At 45.9% G+C, this 17,969-nt stretch overlaps 1 long non-coding RNA gene across 1 annotated transcript in view; it reads right to left on the bottom strand.

Moving 5' to 3' along the window:
* The window catches only part of LOC142018046 (uncharacterized), a 118,806-nt gene extending 102,372 nt beyond the window's left edge, over positions 1-16,434 (bottom strand). Inside the window, exon 1 of the long non-coding RNA XR_012646666.1 lies at positions 16,396-16,434. This is a non-coding gene — a long non-coding RNA (uncharacterized LOC142018046). The remainder of the gene's footprint in view (positions 1-16,395) is intronic.
* Positions 16,435-17,969: the final 1,535 nt, after the last annotated feature.

Raw genomic sequence — 17,969 nt, 5'->3', positions numbered from 1 at the left:
AATTCCCTCTCCCGGGGGCAATTCCTCTCCACACAAAGGGCCGACCCTTGTGCCCTAGGACTGCTGTTCTATGACTGCTGCTGAGCCAAGCAAGAGACAGAGGCAGGTCTGTACCGCAGCAAGCAGCACAAAGCAGCCCAGGCCTGTGCTTAGAAACAAAGAACGCCCAGTACAAATATAAAGCAAACCTGATTTGAGGTACATGCCTAGGGAACCCAGCCAAGACAAGATGTGCGCAGCTCGGTGGTCTTGCTTGCATGCATAAGTCAGGACAACGTTAACGTCTAGCTCAGGGGCTCCTGTATACAGCTGGTGTCTGGTGCACAAAATCAGAGCCTGCATTAGCAACACTAATGAGGAAATCCTCTGGCCAGTAAATGGAAAAAAAATTTAAACAAACGTCTCCTTTCCCCAGTTTCTTTTTCATGGACTGCCTTCCTGCATAGAATCACAGAACGGGAAGGGACCTCGAGAGGGCATCTGGTCCTGCCCCCTGTGCTCACGCAGGACCAAACACCATCTAGACCATCCCTGAGCCATGTCTGTCTAACCTGCTCTGAAACATCTTCAGCGATGAAGGTTCCACAACCTCTGTGGGCAATTTCCTCCAGGGTTTAACCACCCTGACAGGTGTGAAGTTTTTCCTAATGTCCAGCCGAAACCTCCCTTGCTGCAGTTTAAGCCCTTTGTTGCTTGTCCCATCCTCAGAACTTACAGAGAACATTTTTTCTCCCCCTCCTTGTAATAACCTTTTAGGGACTTGAAAGCTGCTGTCAAGCCCTCCCTCAGGGCTCTCTTTTCCAGACTTAACAAACCCAATTCTTTCTGCCATCCCTCATAGCTCATGTTTTCTGGACCTTTCATCACTTCTGTTGCTTTCCTCTGGACTTTAGCCTAATGGACAACATCTTTCTTGAAATATGGTGCCCTGGAGCCAGTACTCCAGTTAAGGGCTAATCAGCGCACAGTAGCGCAGGAGAATGACTTCACGTGTCCTGCTTTCAACACTCCTGTTAATGCATCCCAGAATCATGTTTGCTTTTTTTGCAACAGCGTCACATTGTTGATTCATATTTAGTTTGTGGAGCAGGTTGATCCCTTAGATCCTGTTCCACAGTCCTCCTTCCTAGGCTGTCGTTTCTCATTTTGTATGTGTGCAACTGATTGGTCTTTCCAAAGCGAAGTACTTTGCATTTGTCCTTGTTGAATTTCATCCTGTTTACCTCAGACCATTCCTCCGGTTTGTCCAGATCATTTTGAATTTTATCCTGTCCTCCAAAGCACCTGCCACCCCTCTTCGTTCGGCATCATCTGCAAACGTACTAAGTGTAGTCTCCACGCCAACATCTAAATCATCGATGAAGACATTTGAACAGAACTGGTCCCACATCTGATCCCTGGAGAACCCCATTTGTTACCTCCTTCCAGCCTGACTGCAAAGGACTGATAACTACTCTCTAGGAAAATTTATCCAACTAGTTATGCAGCCACCTTATAGTAGCTCCATGTAGGTTGTATTTGCCTAGTTTATTAATGAGAAGGTTGTGTGAGCCAAATACCTTGTTAAAGACTAGCTATACCACATCTACCACTTCCTCCTCTTCCACGAGGCGTGTTACTCTGCCAAAGAAAACCACCAGGCTGGTTTGACATGACTTGTTCTGAACAAATCCATGCTGACTGTTACTCATCACCTTATTGTCTTCCAGATGTTTGCAAAAGGTTTCCTCAGTTGTTTGCTCCATTATCTTTCCTGGGCCAGAAGTTAAGCTGTCTGCTCTGTAATTCCCTGTGACTCCTGCTCCCAGCTGGTCACCCTCTAGCACCAGTTCAGAATGAGGTTCTCAGAAAGACACAGACTAAAAAAAAGAGCAACAAAAGGAGGGGGTGAGGCTAAAATGATGCATTTGCCCCTGTGAGAAATGCAAAGTCAGGCTGTTTTGGAGATGCTCCTGGCTGGATAATGCTAATAAATGAGCTGTTTGTGCTTTCAGACAAACATGGAATGCATCAGATCCACGGCACCCTACAGTATGAATGAGAATGGACCGTACCCTCCAGGCCCTTGAACAGGGTGAATTCCCACCTGGCATAAAATTATTTTGCTGCAGAAAAACCCCTGGACTACTGACCCCTGCATCATTATTGCTTGAGAGCGCAGCATGAGTCTGAATCAGAATGGTTTCCCCGGAGCAGGGCAAGGGGAGATCATGTCACTGAAATGAATGGTTCATGAACGGTTCACGCTCTCCTTCTATGCATGGGGCCAGATCCTTCCTGGCCCTCAAGTGGGTGGGTGCGAGGGGAGCTCCCTGTGACTCAAAAGGCCTATGGCAATCTCGGAGGGTACAGCCTGGCGGTGCAGGGGGGCGCTGTTGCCAGAGATGCCATGTCATCCCAAAGGGGAGAAGAGAGGAACGGGGCTTGGCCCGGCCCCACACCCCCATCCCTGCACCAGCCCACAGAGCAAACAAGGTGTTCGGGGGAAGGAACAGACTGCACCATCTTAAAGGGTGATCTCATCTTAAAACTTCTTTTCCCCTGCACGCTGGGCAGGGCAGGGCAGGGCAGGGCAGGACTGACCGATCTCTGCTGGAGCTTCATGGCAGGGAGCAGGGCACTTCCATATCGCCTCCACCCAGCGCGGTTCCTACCAGCCGCAGTCTCACCCTTTGAGCTCCGGAGCGGAGGAGCCGCTAGAAGATTACAAGTGCAGACAGAGATGAAAAGTGCCTCTTCTGCTTTGCCAGTCACCTCCCTCGCTCCCCCTACCGGCTCACCAAGCACCGTTCGGACAATCCACCCATGGGAGAAGGCAGGCCTGGGGGGCAAGACTCAGGCACGTCCTTCCTCTCAGCGCACGGCACGCACTGAACAGAGTTCCCTATCACGGCGGCCTTCGCTGCGCCTCCTCGCCCACGATGCTTTTTGGACATTTCTTCTCTCCCCCCTTGCTGTGGGGAGGGGAGGGAGCGAATGCGCTTGGGACTGGGAACTACGAACCCAAGCTACGAAACCCCACGACTGCTCCGCAGTACCCCGTTCCCTGTTTTACTCCTTGGATTGTGAAATCCAGACTGTGACAACAACCATCAAATACCACACAGGGGTCAACACCTTAGCTGTAAGCGTGCCCCTGCAGTGGAGCTCTGCCAACAGCAGCCACGGCAAGCTAGGTCCTACAGCCACGTGTGGTTTTAAAAGAAGGGTTTCGCCAAGCCGTGTATGCCAACAACCTCCGCAAGTGCCACAGAAACACATCCAACCCCTGGCTTCACTCCGGCGGGCGCTGATCTTCTGTCACCCACAGGCAGGTTCCAGACCTCTGTGTAACCAACTCCCGAGCTCTGTCCCCAAAGCATTTGCAGACTGGCTAGCCCAGGGGCACCTGTACCCTAGCAATAATATGGTAAAAGCTCAATGGCAAGTGCAGAGGAGACTCTTTCTCTGGGGCTGCTGGACACTCACAGATCCCACAGTGAGCCAGGTGGTCTAGCAAACAGAAGTGGAACTCAAGAGACCTGCATTTGGGTCCTAGCTCAGCTACAGTTTCACTGTCTGGTCCCAGGCCAGGGACTTGATCAGCTCTGTGCCTCGATTCCTCGTCTGGGCAAAAACTGGGGCATTGTTTTTAAATAGTCAGGGTGATTAGCCCCTGGGACAGTTTATCCGGGATGGAGAGGACTCTCCATCACTTGAGCTCTTGGTGCAGGACTAGGACTCAAAGTTATGGGCTGGGTCATGCAGGAGGTCAAACTACACAATCACAGTGGTCTCTGCCTTGAAATATATGAATCCTGCAGCTTCCCATCTCTTGAGCGTACAGACTGGGGAACACAGCCATCTTGGCCACAGCCATGGAAGACAGCTGAATACACTAACGGTTCCTCCATACCTTTCAGAACCACAGCTCCATTCACAAACTAGCAGCATGCAGAGCAAAGGATGCTCAGCCAAGCCCTAAAGGGACAGTTTAATGCCTACTATACAGACCAGCTCAAGAAATGCACAATATTCCCGTAGATACCTTCACTGAAGCTTCATACTAGCGAAGTACTTTACTGCATCAAAAGGGAGAAGTGTAAGGAAAGCGATACCAAAATACTGAAACACAGGAGGAATCAAAACTGAGACATGAGGGACATCAGAAACCCAAGCAGGACAAGGAGCAGAGTTGTTATTAATTACACAGGAGAAATTGAAATGAAAATGTTTTCTACTTCCACATATAGTAGATGAAGGGGGGACAAACGCTCCTGAGATGCAGGAAACAGTGATTTGGGGGTAGAAAAGACAAGGAAGAAAATGTTCTATGACCAAAGGTTTAAAACACGGATGCCCAAGGATCAGACTTGTAAATCCCTACTTACGGGCTGGGTAGTTGGCATGGTTTTCAGAGTTACACTATCTCCCAGTACATAAGACCACATTACCACTCAGAAACCATCTCCTGCACACTCATGAGATGGAGAGGAATGTGGGAAGTATTATAATGTCATTGTGGATATCAGTGCCATGTCCTCTGCTGGAATAGAGTGTGCAATATGGCTCAGAAAGGTGGCTGTAGAATAGAGTGTGCAATATGGCTCAGAAAGGTGGCTGTAGAATAGAGTGTGCAATACGGCTCAGAAAGGTGGCTGCAGAATGCAGGGGAGTTGAGGGCAGGACAATCAACAACTAGCGACACGGAAATACGCTTTTCTGAAGGAAGATGCAAAAGATTGGGATGTTAATTTTAGAAAGGAGACAAGCAAGAGGAGACATGATAAAAATACGTCAAATAATGAAAGGAGTGGAGATGGTAGGTCAGGAATTCTGTTCTTCCCATTGCATAACAGGAGAGCAAGATGACAATCAGGGAAATTAAAAAGGTGGCAAGTTCAAGACCGATAAAAGGAAATATTCTAGTATGAAAGGCATAATTGGCCTGTAGAACACAATGCCACAGGATTGCAATGAAACCAAGAACTGAGTAGGATTCAAAGAAAGACTGGGCTTTTACATGGCTAAAATGAACATCAAGTTATAGTAATTAATGCCAACAAATTTGGAAAGGGATGTAAAACATCATGCATCATCAGGTCTTCAACCAGCCTCTCTTCGGGATTAGGATGACCACTTCATTGGGGTTGGAGGAGGGCAGATTAGCTCTCAGCTGCCTTTCCCAAAGCACCTGGTGCTGGCTCTGGTTGGAGACAAGGCTACACGGACCTGGGGTCTGATCTAGTCTGGTCATTCCTGTCGCTCTAGGTTTCTGCTGCACAGGTGGATAACAGCCAAGCAGAATTGCAATCCCTTTACTCAGTAGAGTTCAAACATTAATTTCTAGGCTACAAATCTGTGTGCATGCACAAAGACTAGGACAGTCACATGTGGAATGAGGCAGAACACGAATGACTCCACCAGGGCAGAAAAGAAGGCATGACCTCTGCACACCCAGAAGTTCTGGGAGGTGTTCATGCTGCAACACAGGCTTATGTACAGTAAGGTCTCAAAGTACACGAGGGTTCAGTTCCTGGTACCCCTGCATAAGCTTGAATTCGCATAAATTGGGGTCCCCTATAGAAATCTATTGTAAACTAGGGTTAAACTTCACAAACTCCTATAAACCATATACGTGCATGCATATAAACTTTTTGTGTGCATTAAATGTACATAATCTTAAAGTATAAATGTTATAAAATACTGTACCTGAACACCATCATTTTTAATAAAAAAACACCAATGGGGCTTATCTGAATGCAAGATCTTCCATTTCTTTTTGTATGACGATGATGATGATGTACCCTGCTGTACAGCGCGACGATGGATGAAGAAGATGATGATGATGATGATGAAGCACACTGTATAGCATGATGGGGGCTTTTTGTTCCTGATCCTCTTCCTCCGACCTCTCAACAGACGGAGCATCATCAGGATCCACCTCAGAGGAAGGCAGAGGTTGTGAAGTTCTCTTGCGAACGGGTGGCACAGACATCGAGGCAGCAGGAAAGTGCCAGGCTTCAGCTTGCACAGGCGACGAAGCAGGAGGATGCGCGGCTTGAGCTCTGACAGGCATTTTGGTCGGTGATTTTGCGACCTTTTTTCACGCAGGTGATGAAACCGGAGTGTGCGAGGAGGCTTTTTGTGGCGATGTGGTGGGAAACTGCATGATGGCAGAGGCTGGGGAGGGAGATCGCGTTCTGTGCGGAGCTTTGCTGAAGAACATGGTGATAGGGAGCTGCTTCTCCTTGCGCCGGAGTTCCGTGAACATCTCCCTTAAGGGGAAGAAACAGCTGTTGGCTTCCCGAGTGATCCTGAAACTCCCCCCCATCGAAGGGTCGTACTCCTGCACCTTGTCAGTTAGCTGTTTAAGGAGTTGAAAGACTTCGGTGAACTTATGGCGGTCCCACGATGCCTACTCCATCTCTTCTTCCTCTTCTAATTTGTCCTCCTCTGCACTCTTCACAAGTTGTTCTAGGTCTTCTACTGTTAGCTTGTCCCCATCACCATTCAGTAATTCTTCTATGTCATCCTCTGCCATGTCGCCGAATCCTTCACTGCCTACCTCATGTGCAGCGTTAATGATCCCCTTGACTTCGTTCTCTACCATGGGAAGGCCGTGAAGTTATTCACCTCTCCCTCCCAAATATTCTTCCAGCACCCATTCATGGTTTCGGGCTTAAGTTCCTCCATAGCCTCCTTGACATGCTGTGGTCCTTCCAACAATGGTGTACATCAAGCTCGGGATCGAGATCCATAGCAGTTCGGATGTGGGAGAAGGCGAGGTGAGTGTAGATAGCTTTGAATGTGCATATCACACCTTGGTCAAGTGGCTGGATGAGGGAGGTTGTATTGGGAGGAAGGACCACGACTTCCACATTGGGGTGCATGAATTGCAGAAACTTGGGATGTCCAGCAGCATTGCCTATGATGAGCAGCACCTTGAATTCCATTCCTTTCGCAGCCAGACATTTTTCTGCCTCAGGGACAAAGCACTTGTGGAACCAGTCCAAAAATATCTGTGCCATTACCCAGGTCTTCTTATTGGACTGCCAAAATGTGGGGAGGAGGTTTTTATTCTTTCCTTTCAATGCTCTGGGGTTTGCAGAGAGATACATCATCCCAGGCTTGATCATATGCCCAGCAACATTGCCACAAAATAGGAGCATAACTCTGTCCTTTGCTGTCTTAAACCCAGGTGCCTGCTTCTCAGCCTCTGAAATGTCAGTCCCACTGGGCATTTTCTTCCAGAAAAGGCCAGTCTCGTCTGCATTAAGCCCTAGTTCTGGTCTATATTCCTTCTCCTTGATCAACTTCTTTAGCCCTGCCGGGTATCTTTTGACTGCAGCATGGTCAGCAGATGCTGATGCCTCTGTTCACTCTATGTTATGCAGCGAGTGTCAGGTTTTGAATGTCTCCAGCCACCCTTTACTTGCCAAAAATGTTTTCGTAGATGCAGTAGATCCTTCACTTTCACCACCCATGGATTTCTGGAAATGTTCATACAAAGAGAGAGCTTTTTCCTGTAACACCCTTCCATCACATGGCACGCACTTTTTATTCATGTCCTCTAGCCATAAATGTAAAGCGTTCTCGGTCTTAATAAGAATTGGATCATGCGTACGTTGGATCAATTTTTGGCTGTTGCTGGTGCACTTTCTTCCTCTGCTTAGCCTATTTTCCTTTCATGAATTGTAAGGGAATGCACAGAAGATTTGTTCATGTTGAACAACCACGCAACCTCAGAGTTCAACGTGCCACTTCTGAATGAGTCCAAAACCTTGAACTTTTTCTTCATAAATTCTCACAGTATGAGTTTTCCTCCTCTTTTCACTTTCAACACCACGAGCTCCACTACTAATTTTCCTCTTAGGGCCCAGGATTGCAGCAAAATTCACAGATTAAGAAAAACTTTATGCAAGCGTACGAGGGAAATGTTCATGGAACGAGAGCATGAGCGAGAAGGAAGACGTGTAGTCCGAGAGTCCGTAAGCTCATGCGCTAGCATGCGAGATTCTTATGCAATTTATTTAGGTTGCCCTTTTGGCAATAATCACAACAGGATGAACCATCTCAGTAGATAATTAAAAAGTTTAGATGATTAAAAAAATTATATTTTATGAAGTATATGACAAATTCATACCAAACATGCTACTTGGGTGGACTTGTTTCTTATGTGGGTGAAAGATGCGGTGGCGGCAGTCTCGCTTTTCTTATACGAGAAGAAAGATGCTGTGTGGGTAGATTCGCTTCCCAAGTGAAGCTAGCGAGAGAGAGGCTGGGGGTGAGTACTGCACACTTGCTTCTCGTCCCATGCGTAGTACATAAGTACGAGTCACAAGTGTGAGTCTGAATCGGGGTCAGCGCATAAGAACGGGGTCATGTACTCTTGATTCATGTACTTTGAGACCTTACTGTACACGCGATACAAAAGGATGAGGGGGTCAGATCTATAGCTGCTGTAAATCAACTTTAGCTTAATTGGAGTGAATGGATTTGTACCAGCTCAGAATCTGGCCCAAGCACTGAGCTTCACTTGTCAATATTAGCTCAAAGGAAAAGCATTAAAAGACACCAGAAGGTGATGAAAACCCCTTTGAGAGAGACGCTGTGAAACCTTTAACCCCAATACCAGGTGTTCTCAATCTGCTGCCAACATACTTGCAAGCCAGGGAACCGCAGCAGCCAGGCACATAGGTTTGCTGAGGATGATACCATGTCTGGCTGCTTCTTCCTTTTTTAGCACCCAACTTCAGCAACAGTATCGGCACAGGAGGATTACTCGTGGCCAGGGATTTTCAATTGTCTGTGTTTGTTTTCAGCACTTGCGTAACTCCACCTCATCGCCTGTCTTGAATAGTGGGGAGTAGCTGGCCTGGGCTCTGCCTGCAGCAGTAGCAGATAAGGGTTCAAGCTCCGGAAGTTTAATGAGGAAGAAAGTTTTGCACACAGGCATGAGTGTAAACTTATTTGAAACAGGCCGTGTGATTTATGCACCAGGGTAAATCACTTCATTCATACTGCTGGCTTCTGCAGCTCATTCAACAGACTAGTGCTTTGACAGAACAGCTCAGTGGGATGACTCAGCCAACCACTGCTTAGGATGCAAAGCTGGCCGCTCAGTTTCTAGTGGGCTTATGATCAGAGAAAGTTTTGGATTGAGCATTGGAGAGGCTGGTTTCCTAGGAAAAGGGCACAGTGCCCACATACTGGGGAAGACAACCCCAAAGAACAGCACGTTGAACACCTGAGCTCCTCTATGTTGAAATGTCAAGGGCTGGACGGTTTCCTGTAGGCTCTGAATGTTTCCTTTCACAGAGTCAAGATAGCCTGACACATGCCACTATGCCAACACCAAGGACTGGTCAAGTGTCCCGTCCTTTTGGACAGTTCCTTTCTTCCAACAGGAGTGTGAAACCCGGCAACAAATCTAAATCAGGATCCAGTTCAGTCGGGCATCAGAGCATTGAGCACAAGGTGAAACCTGCTAAGCTTGTATCATATGAACAACTTCATGGGGGGCATGAATCTAGGGCTGGGGGAAGTCAGTCCCCAGCTCCACCCCTTCTGCCAGAGACCATGCCCCTGCCACCCGGGCTGCATGGGAACCAAGCACCCCACCACTGTAGGGGAGGCTGCCCCTCGACCAGCAGCCCCAGCCTTCCTCCCTGCAGCCAGAGAGCTAGCAGTTTAGGAAGGCCTTGCCTTCTCCTGCCTCAAACTTGCAAGCTGGTCATGGGCGGCAGATATATCAGGCTGTTGTAATATGGAAATTTCAAGCTATTTTTTACGTCTATGAGCTTTCTTATTGTCTCATTTGCAGAAGAGCTACAAAGGAAACGATCTTTAGAGAAAGAGAAATTCCATTTGGGGGCTGAGGTGACTGAAAATCATACTTGTGGTTTGGTGATGACCAAAGCCCTGAGAGAATTATAACCTCACATACACAGAGAGGCCTTGAATATTCTTTTATCATGTAGCTTTTGTACTTACAAGAGTCATCATTGCAAAACTTGGCTGCCTGAAACCTGCTTGATGTCATATTTAGGAACAAAAATTTCAGTGGCTTGATTATACAGAGGGGCTGAGTGTAACGGCCAATTCTCAGGGCATCAGTTTCACTCACTGGCATGGAATGGCTCCATAACCACCTCCTCTCTCACCCTTTATTGCATTTGCCGAGAGGATCTTCATGCAAAGCCAGAGTGTACAGCAAAGCAATAGAGAGAGAGAAGCAGGAGAGCGATCGATGATCGCTGCAGATAGTTCTGACGATGCTCTCTCGCCTGTCTCTGCTACACCCAGCCTGCCTTGCCTCTTGCTCCAATGGTCATGGCCTGTCATCTCACACAATGCCATGATGGTGCCACTGCCCCCCGTGGAAAGCAGGGGGACCCAGGTTCCAGGACAGGGACCATTTGACCTGGGAGTTGTGACTCTGCTGTCCCTCAGATCCTATTTTTGCACCCCTGAGCTCCCACCTACAGCTGCTGGCTTTGTAGGCACAGCTCTGTATTACCCATCAATCTCTGCATTAATTATTTTCATTGACTGTGGATCATCTTTGTTTCAGCTTTATATTAAGTGCTTCCATATTTAACCTTCCTGTGCTGTTGGATGAAACAGATACATTCTAAACTGAAAACACAGGATGAAATCATGACTCATTGCATAGCTTTGAAACCTGTATGGAAAATTTAAACTGTGACCACCAAAATGATTCTCAAAGGTCAAAGGGGGCACTGGAGATACATATCTGTATTAATCATAAATTGCTAGATTAATCATTGTCATAGAAGCATGGACCATCTTCATCTAATCTCTGTATTAAGTCTCTCCATATATAACCTTCATTTCCATGTGACGTTGTATTAAGTCCTTTTCCACAGAAACTTTGGGCATACGTCTATATTTGTGTGTATGTGTCTGCGTGTGTACACAGTGCATTAAATACATTTCTAGAAACAGCTAGGACTCTGCATGAAGACTTTTTGTGGAAACGCTGTATAACGTTTGTGGTAATAGATCTCTTCCCTTTTACTTAAACTGATGGCCCTTTTGAGTGAATGAGGTGTGAATGGATGAGGCACAAAAAGCAGGTACCTCCGGCAGCTGCTTCCGTGGTTGGTGATCACATCTGAACTGGAATTTATTCTCAAGCTTGACACTTTGGGCCTCGACCTCAATAAAGAGAGCAATTCCTTTACACATTACAAAGATGGCTTCTCCCTCTGTCATACTCCTATTGATCACTTCTGCAAATCACTTCACTGAACAGACACTGGGAGTAAGTAATTTTCTTCCCCCTCCTCCCCACCCTTTGTGTCCCCCCACCAGCTAATTTGTCAGTTTTCATTTCTTTTTTTCAGTTCTATCTCTCAGTGATATATTCAATGTTCCAGTTGTGCCAATGTGCCACTATTTCCAGCTCTGAAGCAGTGCGTCTGCCCCATGAAAGCTCATCACCTAATACATTCTTCTCTTAGTCTTTAAAGTGCCTCAGGACTGCCAGATTGCTTTGGGAAGATACAGACAAAGGCGGCGACCTCTCTGCAGCCGTTAAAAGAAGACTGGACACATCCACAGCCTTGAGAGTCAGCAGCAGTATCTTCTTCTGAGTGCGGATTCAAAGGCCCTCTTTGGCGATGAATGGGGGGGCAGCACTAAGTCAACACCCCAAAGACTCCAGGGGCGGCCGACTGACTGGCTGACAGACACAGACAGGTTTTTGCATAGGCATGGGATAAATAATGGTGTACATTTGCATGAGAGAGGGGCCACTATAAATCTCAGGTGTCCTGCCGGGGGACCCCAGGTCTCATCTTGTCAACAATGGAGCACAAATCCGGAGCAGTAGAAGCCTGGCTCCAACCCACCCCTATCCAAGGGCTTGTCCATCCATACCAGGAGATCCACCCGTTCAGGGTTGATCTTCTGGAGTTCGATTTCATGCCTCTCTATTGGGTGGAGTAAGGGAGGTCGACGGGTGAAACCTCCCACAGGAAGGCCAGACCTCACAGTCGACTTCAGATACGTCAGTTCTAACTAAGCAATTGCCGTAGCTAGAACTGCATAGCTGCAGTCAAACAAAATCTAGTGTAGACCAAGCCTAACTCACCCGTCAATGGACTTATGGGACCAACCAGTTGGTAGCAACAGCAAGACGGAGTGTGCTAGTGAGTGAGTGCGTGAGTGTAATATATCGTACGCATATGATAAAGTAGTGATTGATAGATGTCTTACCAATAAAAGTGGCATTTTGCCTCATCCCCCTGCAAAAGTCCTGGTGTCATTCTGTTACCAGCGTCCCTTCTCTCGACGTTTCAGCTCAAACGCCCTCCTCCCAGGGAGGAATTGCAGACCACTGAGCCCTGTAGCTTCAAACTCCCCTCTCTACGCCTGGGAGGGGCTGCAGATGATCACTCTACTGCACCCCCCTGGCTTTATAAACTCAGCTCAGATCTTCACTGAGCTGGCTTACAACTCCCTGGCTTACAACTCCCTGGTGCTGCCTATAGATTAATTGGCCAAATTTACCCCTTCAGGCTTTGTGCCAAGTGGAAGCCCTGCCACATCAGCCCATGGGGAAAAAGCATCTTTCGCTGCAAAGCCATCCTGCTGAAAAATTCCAGTTACAAAGCTCTGCCAGCCACACCTCCTCGCCAGCAAGCTGCAGCAAAGGAGCTGTCAGGTGTCTGTCCTCAGGGCTGGATAGCTGCGGAACTTAGTCAGGGGGAAGTGGGAGTTATGGCTGCCGCAGCCAGAGAACACAAAGCCGTCTACAAAAAGAAGTGAGAATGTAAAAGGGAAAAAAAGTGGTGTAATCCGTGGTTCCCGGGGGAGTTGAAACTGATGCAGAGATAAGACTCGCCCTAAGAGGAAAAGGAACAGGGCTGAAAGTGAGCGTGGACAGCCAACTCCCTTTCTTCAACGTGCTAATCTGTGTGCGTTTTTGAGTCACAGCTCGAGACACAAGCACTGTCATGGGGCTGGTGGCTCTGCAGAAACAACTCCCCAGTGAGCGAGCAACCTGGACTCTGCTGTGGCAGCGACAAAATTCTGCTCCAGTTCCCAGGGCAGAGGCTTTATTCTTGGCGGTGGCGTAAAGGATGTAAGAATGGAGCTCAGCGCTCGGATCCCCTCCCCAGGTTGCCGCAGCAAGTGGTGGGCAGTAAATTCATTGTTTAAGCTGAACAACTTTGTCCAGTGTCACCAGGAGACACTAAACGTGGAACTGCGCAGGAACAAATGAACCAGGGAAATGCGCAGATGGCAGCAGAGGAAATTTACTGTTGAAAAAGGCAACAAAAGACAATGTCTACAGGAAGGAAAAGTTTCCATTACTCATATCCATCGCTGAGCTCTCAAACTGCAAACGCCCAGGAAAGGCTCCACGGAAACGCATACTCCATGTGCAGCAGCAGCCAACAAAACCACCAAACACACATGAGAAGCACTGAACAGATTATAATGCCATTACATAAAGGGAGGGGAGTATTTTCTGATCATCATAGACCAACATTCCTTCAACTTTTTGAGACCACGGAACAACCAGGAGACAACATTTTATTTATGTGGAACACCAATGAAAATTTGCTTAAAACAAAAAACAAACCCACAAACAGCAACATGCACAGCAAAGCCCAATGAAGTAATTTCATCTGGTATCATAGCAATGAAGAAGTAACATTGTATCTGGTTTTAATAATGGAAGATATAAACCATCACGGTATGATATCAAGAAAGCACCGGACCAGATGGTACTGGATCCTCAGCAATAGTATTTTCACTCACTTCTGGCTTTTTAAAAAGAAACGTAACTTTCTCTGTTTATGCCTATTGGTGGAAATAGTAAATTCAGTAACTCTTCCCACATGCACATTGGCTGACGTCGAGCAGCTGACTGGTGGCACAGGCAGCCTTGGGCATGCATGGCGTGTCATTGCTGGCCACTACGCTGTCACATAGAGGGGCAAAGAAGATTAGAGGAGAGAGGAGGCTGGCACACAGTCAGTCAACCTGGCTGTGTTGGCAGGCTCTTACCACTCCCGCGAGATGTAGAAATAAAATTACTTTTCGGTGTTTCCATTACTGTTATCATTGTAAAATGGTTATTGATTGCGAAACTTTGAATTATTTTTCCAAGCACTCGTGGCACACTTCCAGCTCTTCCCCCACCACTCCACCCTGCCCTCTCCAGCCCCACAGGTCAGGCTGCTTTCTGCCCTGAGCACTGGCAGCTGGAGTGCTGAGAACACGAGAGATGCTCCGTGTTCCCACTACACAAACCTGTGAGGGACAAAGGCCTTGGGCTGGCCCATACTTAAGCCAGAGGGACCCCTTGGCTGCCAAACACAAGTGCCAACAAATTCCTTAGCCAAAAAGCGGGAAGTTTTGTGTTTTAAACAGGAACCAAACAATTTATTTCTCCACCCCTGGCTGCAAGGGTCTAGCAGAAACTTAAACGGACCCATAATACTAATAATCAGCCTGAGGCGGACACTCCGCAAAGGAGATTTCAATCGAACCAGTCTGGCAAAGTTATAAGACAGTGAAACTGGGGTCTGAATGGAAAATCGTGGGCAACCTGAACTATATGCCCTGCTAACAGAACCACCTACAATTCATGCAGAGATAAGGAAAGAACTTTGTTTAATTTTAGTAAATGGTCCTCTGTTCTGTTTTAATCATATTTTCCTTTAAAGCCAAAAGGCAAGGAGATAACTGAAGGTCAACAAGCCCACTTGGTTCTATATATACACACACCAGCGTAAAACAAAACACATTCTTAACCCTGGAGGCTTCATAAAATTCCATGCAGCTTTGGCACCGTCATACACCCCAGGACACATGTTAAAAGCTTACCTGTTTATTTTAATATATGGGTTTTTTTTCCTGCATTTCTTCAGGACAAAACAAAGAATTTTCAGCAACTTTCAAACAGCAAAATGTTAAAATGGTATTTATTAGAATGGCCAAGTAATTAAAAATAAGCACGATTAATCATGCTGTAAAACAATAAGAGAAAGCTGTTTATTTACAGGGTTTGAATTTTTTTTTTTTTTTTTAACATTTTCAAATGTATTGATTTAAATCACAACACAGAAAGCAAAGGGTACGGTGTTCACTTTTCCTTAAAAAAATTTGCTCTGCAAAAACAAAAGAAATAGTATTTTTCACTTCATTTCAGTACTGTAGTGCAATCTCCTTATCACAAAAGATAATCTTACAAATGTAGATTTATGGACAAACAATAACAGCATTTAAAAACAAAACAATAGAAATATTTAGCGTTTACAAGTCCACTCAGTCCTACTTCTTGTTCAGCCAATCACTCAGACAAACAGGTTGGTTTACATTTGCAGTAGATAATGCAAACAAATGTAAAGTGAAAAGTAAAAGTAAAAAATGTGAGCACTGTGCACTTTGTATCCTGTGTTGTGATTGAACTCAATATACTCAAAAATGTAGAAAACATCCAAAAATATTAAATTTCAATCAGTATTCTATAGCTTAACAGTGCTATTTCAACTGTGGCTAATCATAGTTCATTTGTTAAAATGCGATTAATTTTTTGAGTGAATTGTGAGAGTAAACTAAATTAATCAACAATCCTAGTACTTACAGAATATCTGAAGTAAACATAATCCACACTGGGAGTTTCAAATAACCTTCAACGTGTAGTTTTTGCAAAAGGTTATCAAGCAAAGTGAGATACAAGGGACCCAGTTTCAAAAGGCAGCCATTTTTATTTCCAAAATGTGTTATTCCCATCCAAATTCTAATGCCACAGAAAATGTAAATCTTCCCAATTCTTTTTTGTATGTTCCAGACTTTTCCAGAAGACATTCAGCAGTTATTTCCACTCTTTGCCCTTGTTAAGCAATTTTTTGATCCAATGATAGTTACGACTTTGTCACAACTTCACCGTAATAACTATATAAAACCGCCTGTTAAAGAACCATCACACCAGTGACTATGATTGACAGCAAGTTCCGAAATAAGGTAAGGCTACGCCTACACTTGCCAGGAATGTCAACCATGGCTACTCAATTTTAGCTATGCCAGCGGCGCACCTAAAGGCTATTTTGCAGCCATCGACTTTGGCCTCGGGCCTCACTGCAAAATGTGGATAGGAAAGCTCGTCCCGCTGACATTCGTTAATCCTTGTGGCATGCAAGGAGTTCTGGAGTTGAATTTTACCCCAGAACATGCCATTTCGCACATGCACAAAACAGCACCCCGAAAGATCCAACTTAAGCACTCAATCTTTCACAGCCAGTGAAGACCTGTTCTAACGGGCTATTTTCATGAGCCACACAAACATCTAGCTCTTTTTCCAGACCTTGGGCATTTTCCTTTTCCTGACCTTTAATCAGAAGTTGTGGTTGTTCTAAGGTACAACTATCTTACCTGAAAGGATGGATGAACGTACTGATGCTCAGGGGTCTGTAACTCAGATGGTATTACGCTGAAAGAGACAGAGAGAAAAAAAGGGTGTAAGTACAATGTGAGTAGCTGATTGGACCACAAGAATTCTAGTAAAGTTCAAGGTGCCATTCTGAAGCACTAATTACAACAGAGTAATTAAGTATGGCAGGAAAGGTTGTTTCGAAACCTTTTTCGGGACTGGGTTGACACAAGCCTTTATTGAACAACAGGGGTCTGCATCCTAAACCTTCAGGCGCTGCAAGGGTGTTTGCTGTCTGAACCATTGTTCCTGAACTCATTTTCACGGCTGGTCCTGGCCTCGATAATTAGAAATGGGCATGAAGGCCCCTCCCTGAATGGGGATTTGAACTTCGGGCTTTGGTCCATCTCTACAGAAGGTGTAACCCTGAGTAGGTAGAGCCTCAGATTTTAGAAGAAGGCTGAACAGCTATCAGACATGTCCACAGCTGTCATGAGCTCAGTTAAAGCCTCTGGCCTGGACTCTCTGGAATACTTTGGGGGAGATGGCTTAAGTCCAGAGCCAGATCTTGCAGCTGGGGAATTTCTCCAGCTTTGGAGCATGTGATTTTTTTTAACACGGAAAACGCCCTTTCTTCTGCCTGAAAGCACAGCCACTAAAAACTCCAAATGAAACCAACAGCAAAAAGCAATAATGCAGTACAGCACCACTGGCAATAGGGTCAAAGTGATCAGGATCAACAGTCCTGAAAAAACAACCCAAACTACTTTTAGTCCCTAATTCGGAGAAGCACTTAATCTAGAAGTCAAAGAAGTGAAAATCTGGTTGAGGAAAGGCTTAAAAACCTGGATATTTTATCATGCAGACAAATCACTACCCCCAGGACTACTCTATGTTATAATCAAGACTTTGACTCATGTAGATGCTAATTGTTTAAAAACCTCTTGGTCTCGACCTCTATAGATTTATAGTGTCACTCTCACAAAGGACCAAACTTCCAGGATCACTGAGTCCATGGCAGGGCAGTTTCTTCCTCATTGCTTAGTTCTAATTAACTAACTCAATCTTTATTTTGTCTCAAAGTTTTTGGTGAGGTTTTCCTCCCCACAGATAAGTCTCTGTTTTTTGACCCATATACTGAATTCAGTTACACTCATGCAAATCTAGATTAGGTGCTGTGAACACCACAGAATCATCTCAGTGTAAATGCAATGTAGGAGAGATTGGAGTCTACAGCCTTGAGAATGAGACCTATAGGATACAAAAGAGGCACACCTGCAAACTTTCACCACCGTGTTCCTGGCGTGTGCTCTGTGTAATAGGGTTTACGTTTTCCCTGCAAAATATGTCATATTACATATGATTCTGCTGTGCAGCTGCCCAAAGATTAGCTAAATGCAAATTAGTTCCAGAAAGTCTTTTCCCATCTCCATATTTTTCAGGCACATGACAGACCATTTTCATTTAAAACAATTCATCCTTCCCACTGCTGGTTAGTAGTTGCGGAAGCGGTTTTATGAGGCCATAAAATAGGCACTTTCCTTCCTATGCGTGGCAGAACTCCCATGATGTGGAT

Source organism: Carettochelys insculpta, chromosome 9 (assembly GCF_033958435.1).
Source record: "Carettochelys insculpta isolate YL-2023 chromosome 9, ASM3395843v1, whole genome shotgun sequence".
Classification (NCBI taxonomy): Eukaryota; Metazoa; Chordata; order Testudines; family Carettochelyidae; genus Carettochelys; species Carettochelys insculpta.
This window is presented reverse-complemented; position numbering and strand designations above follow the sequence as displayed.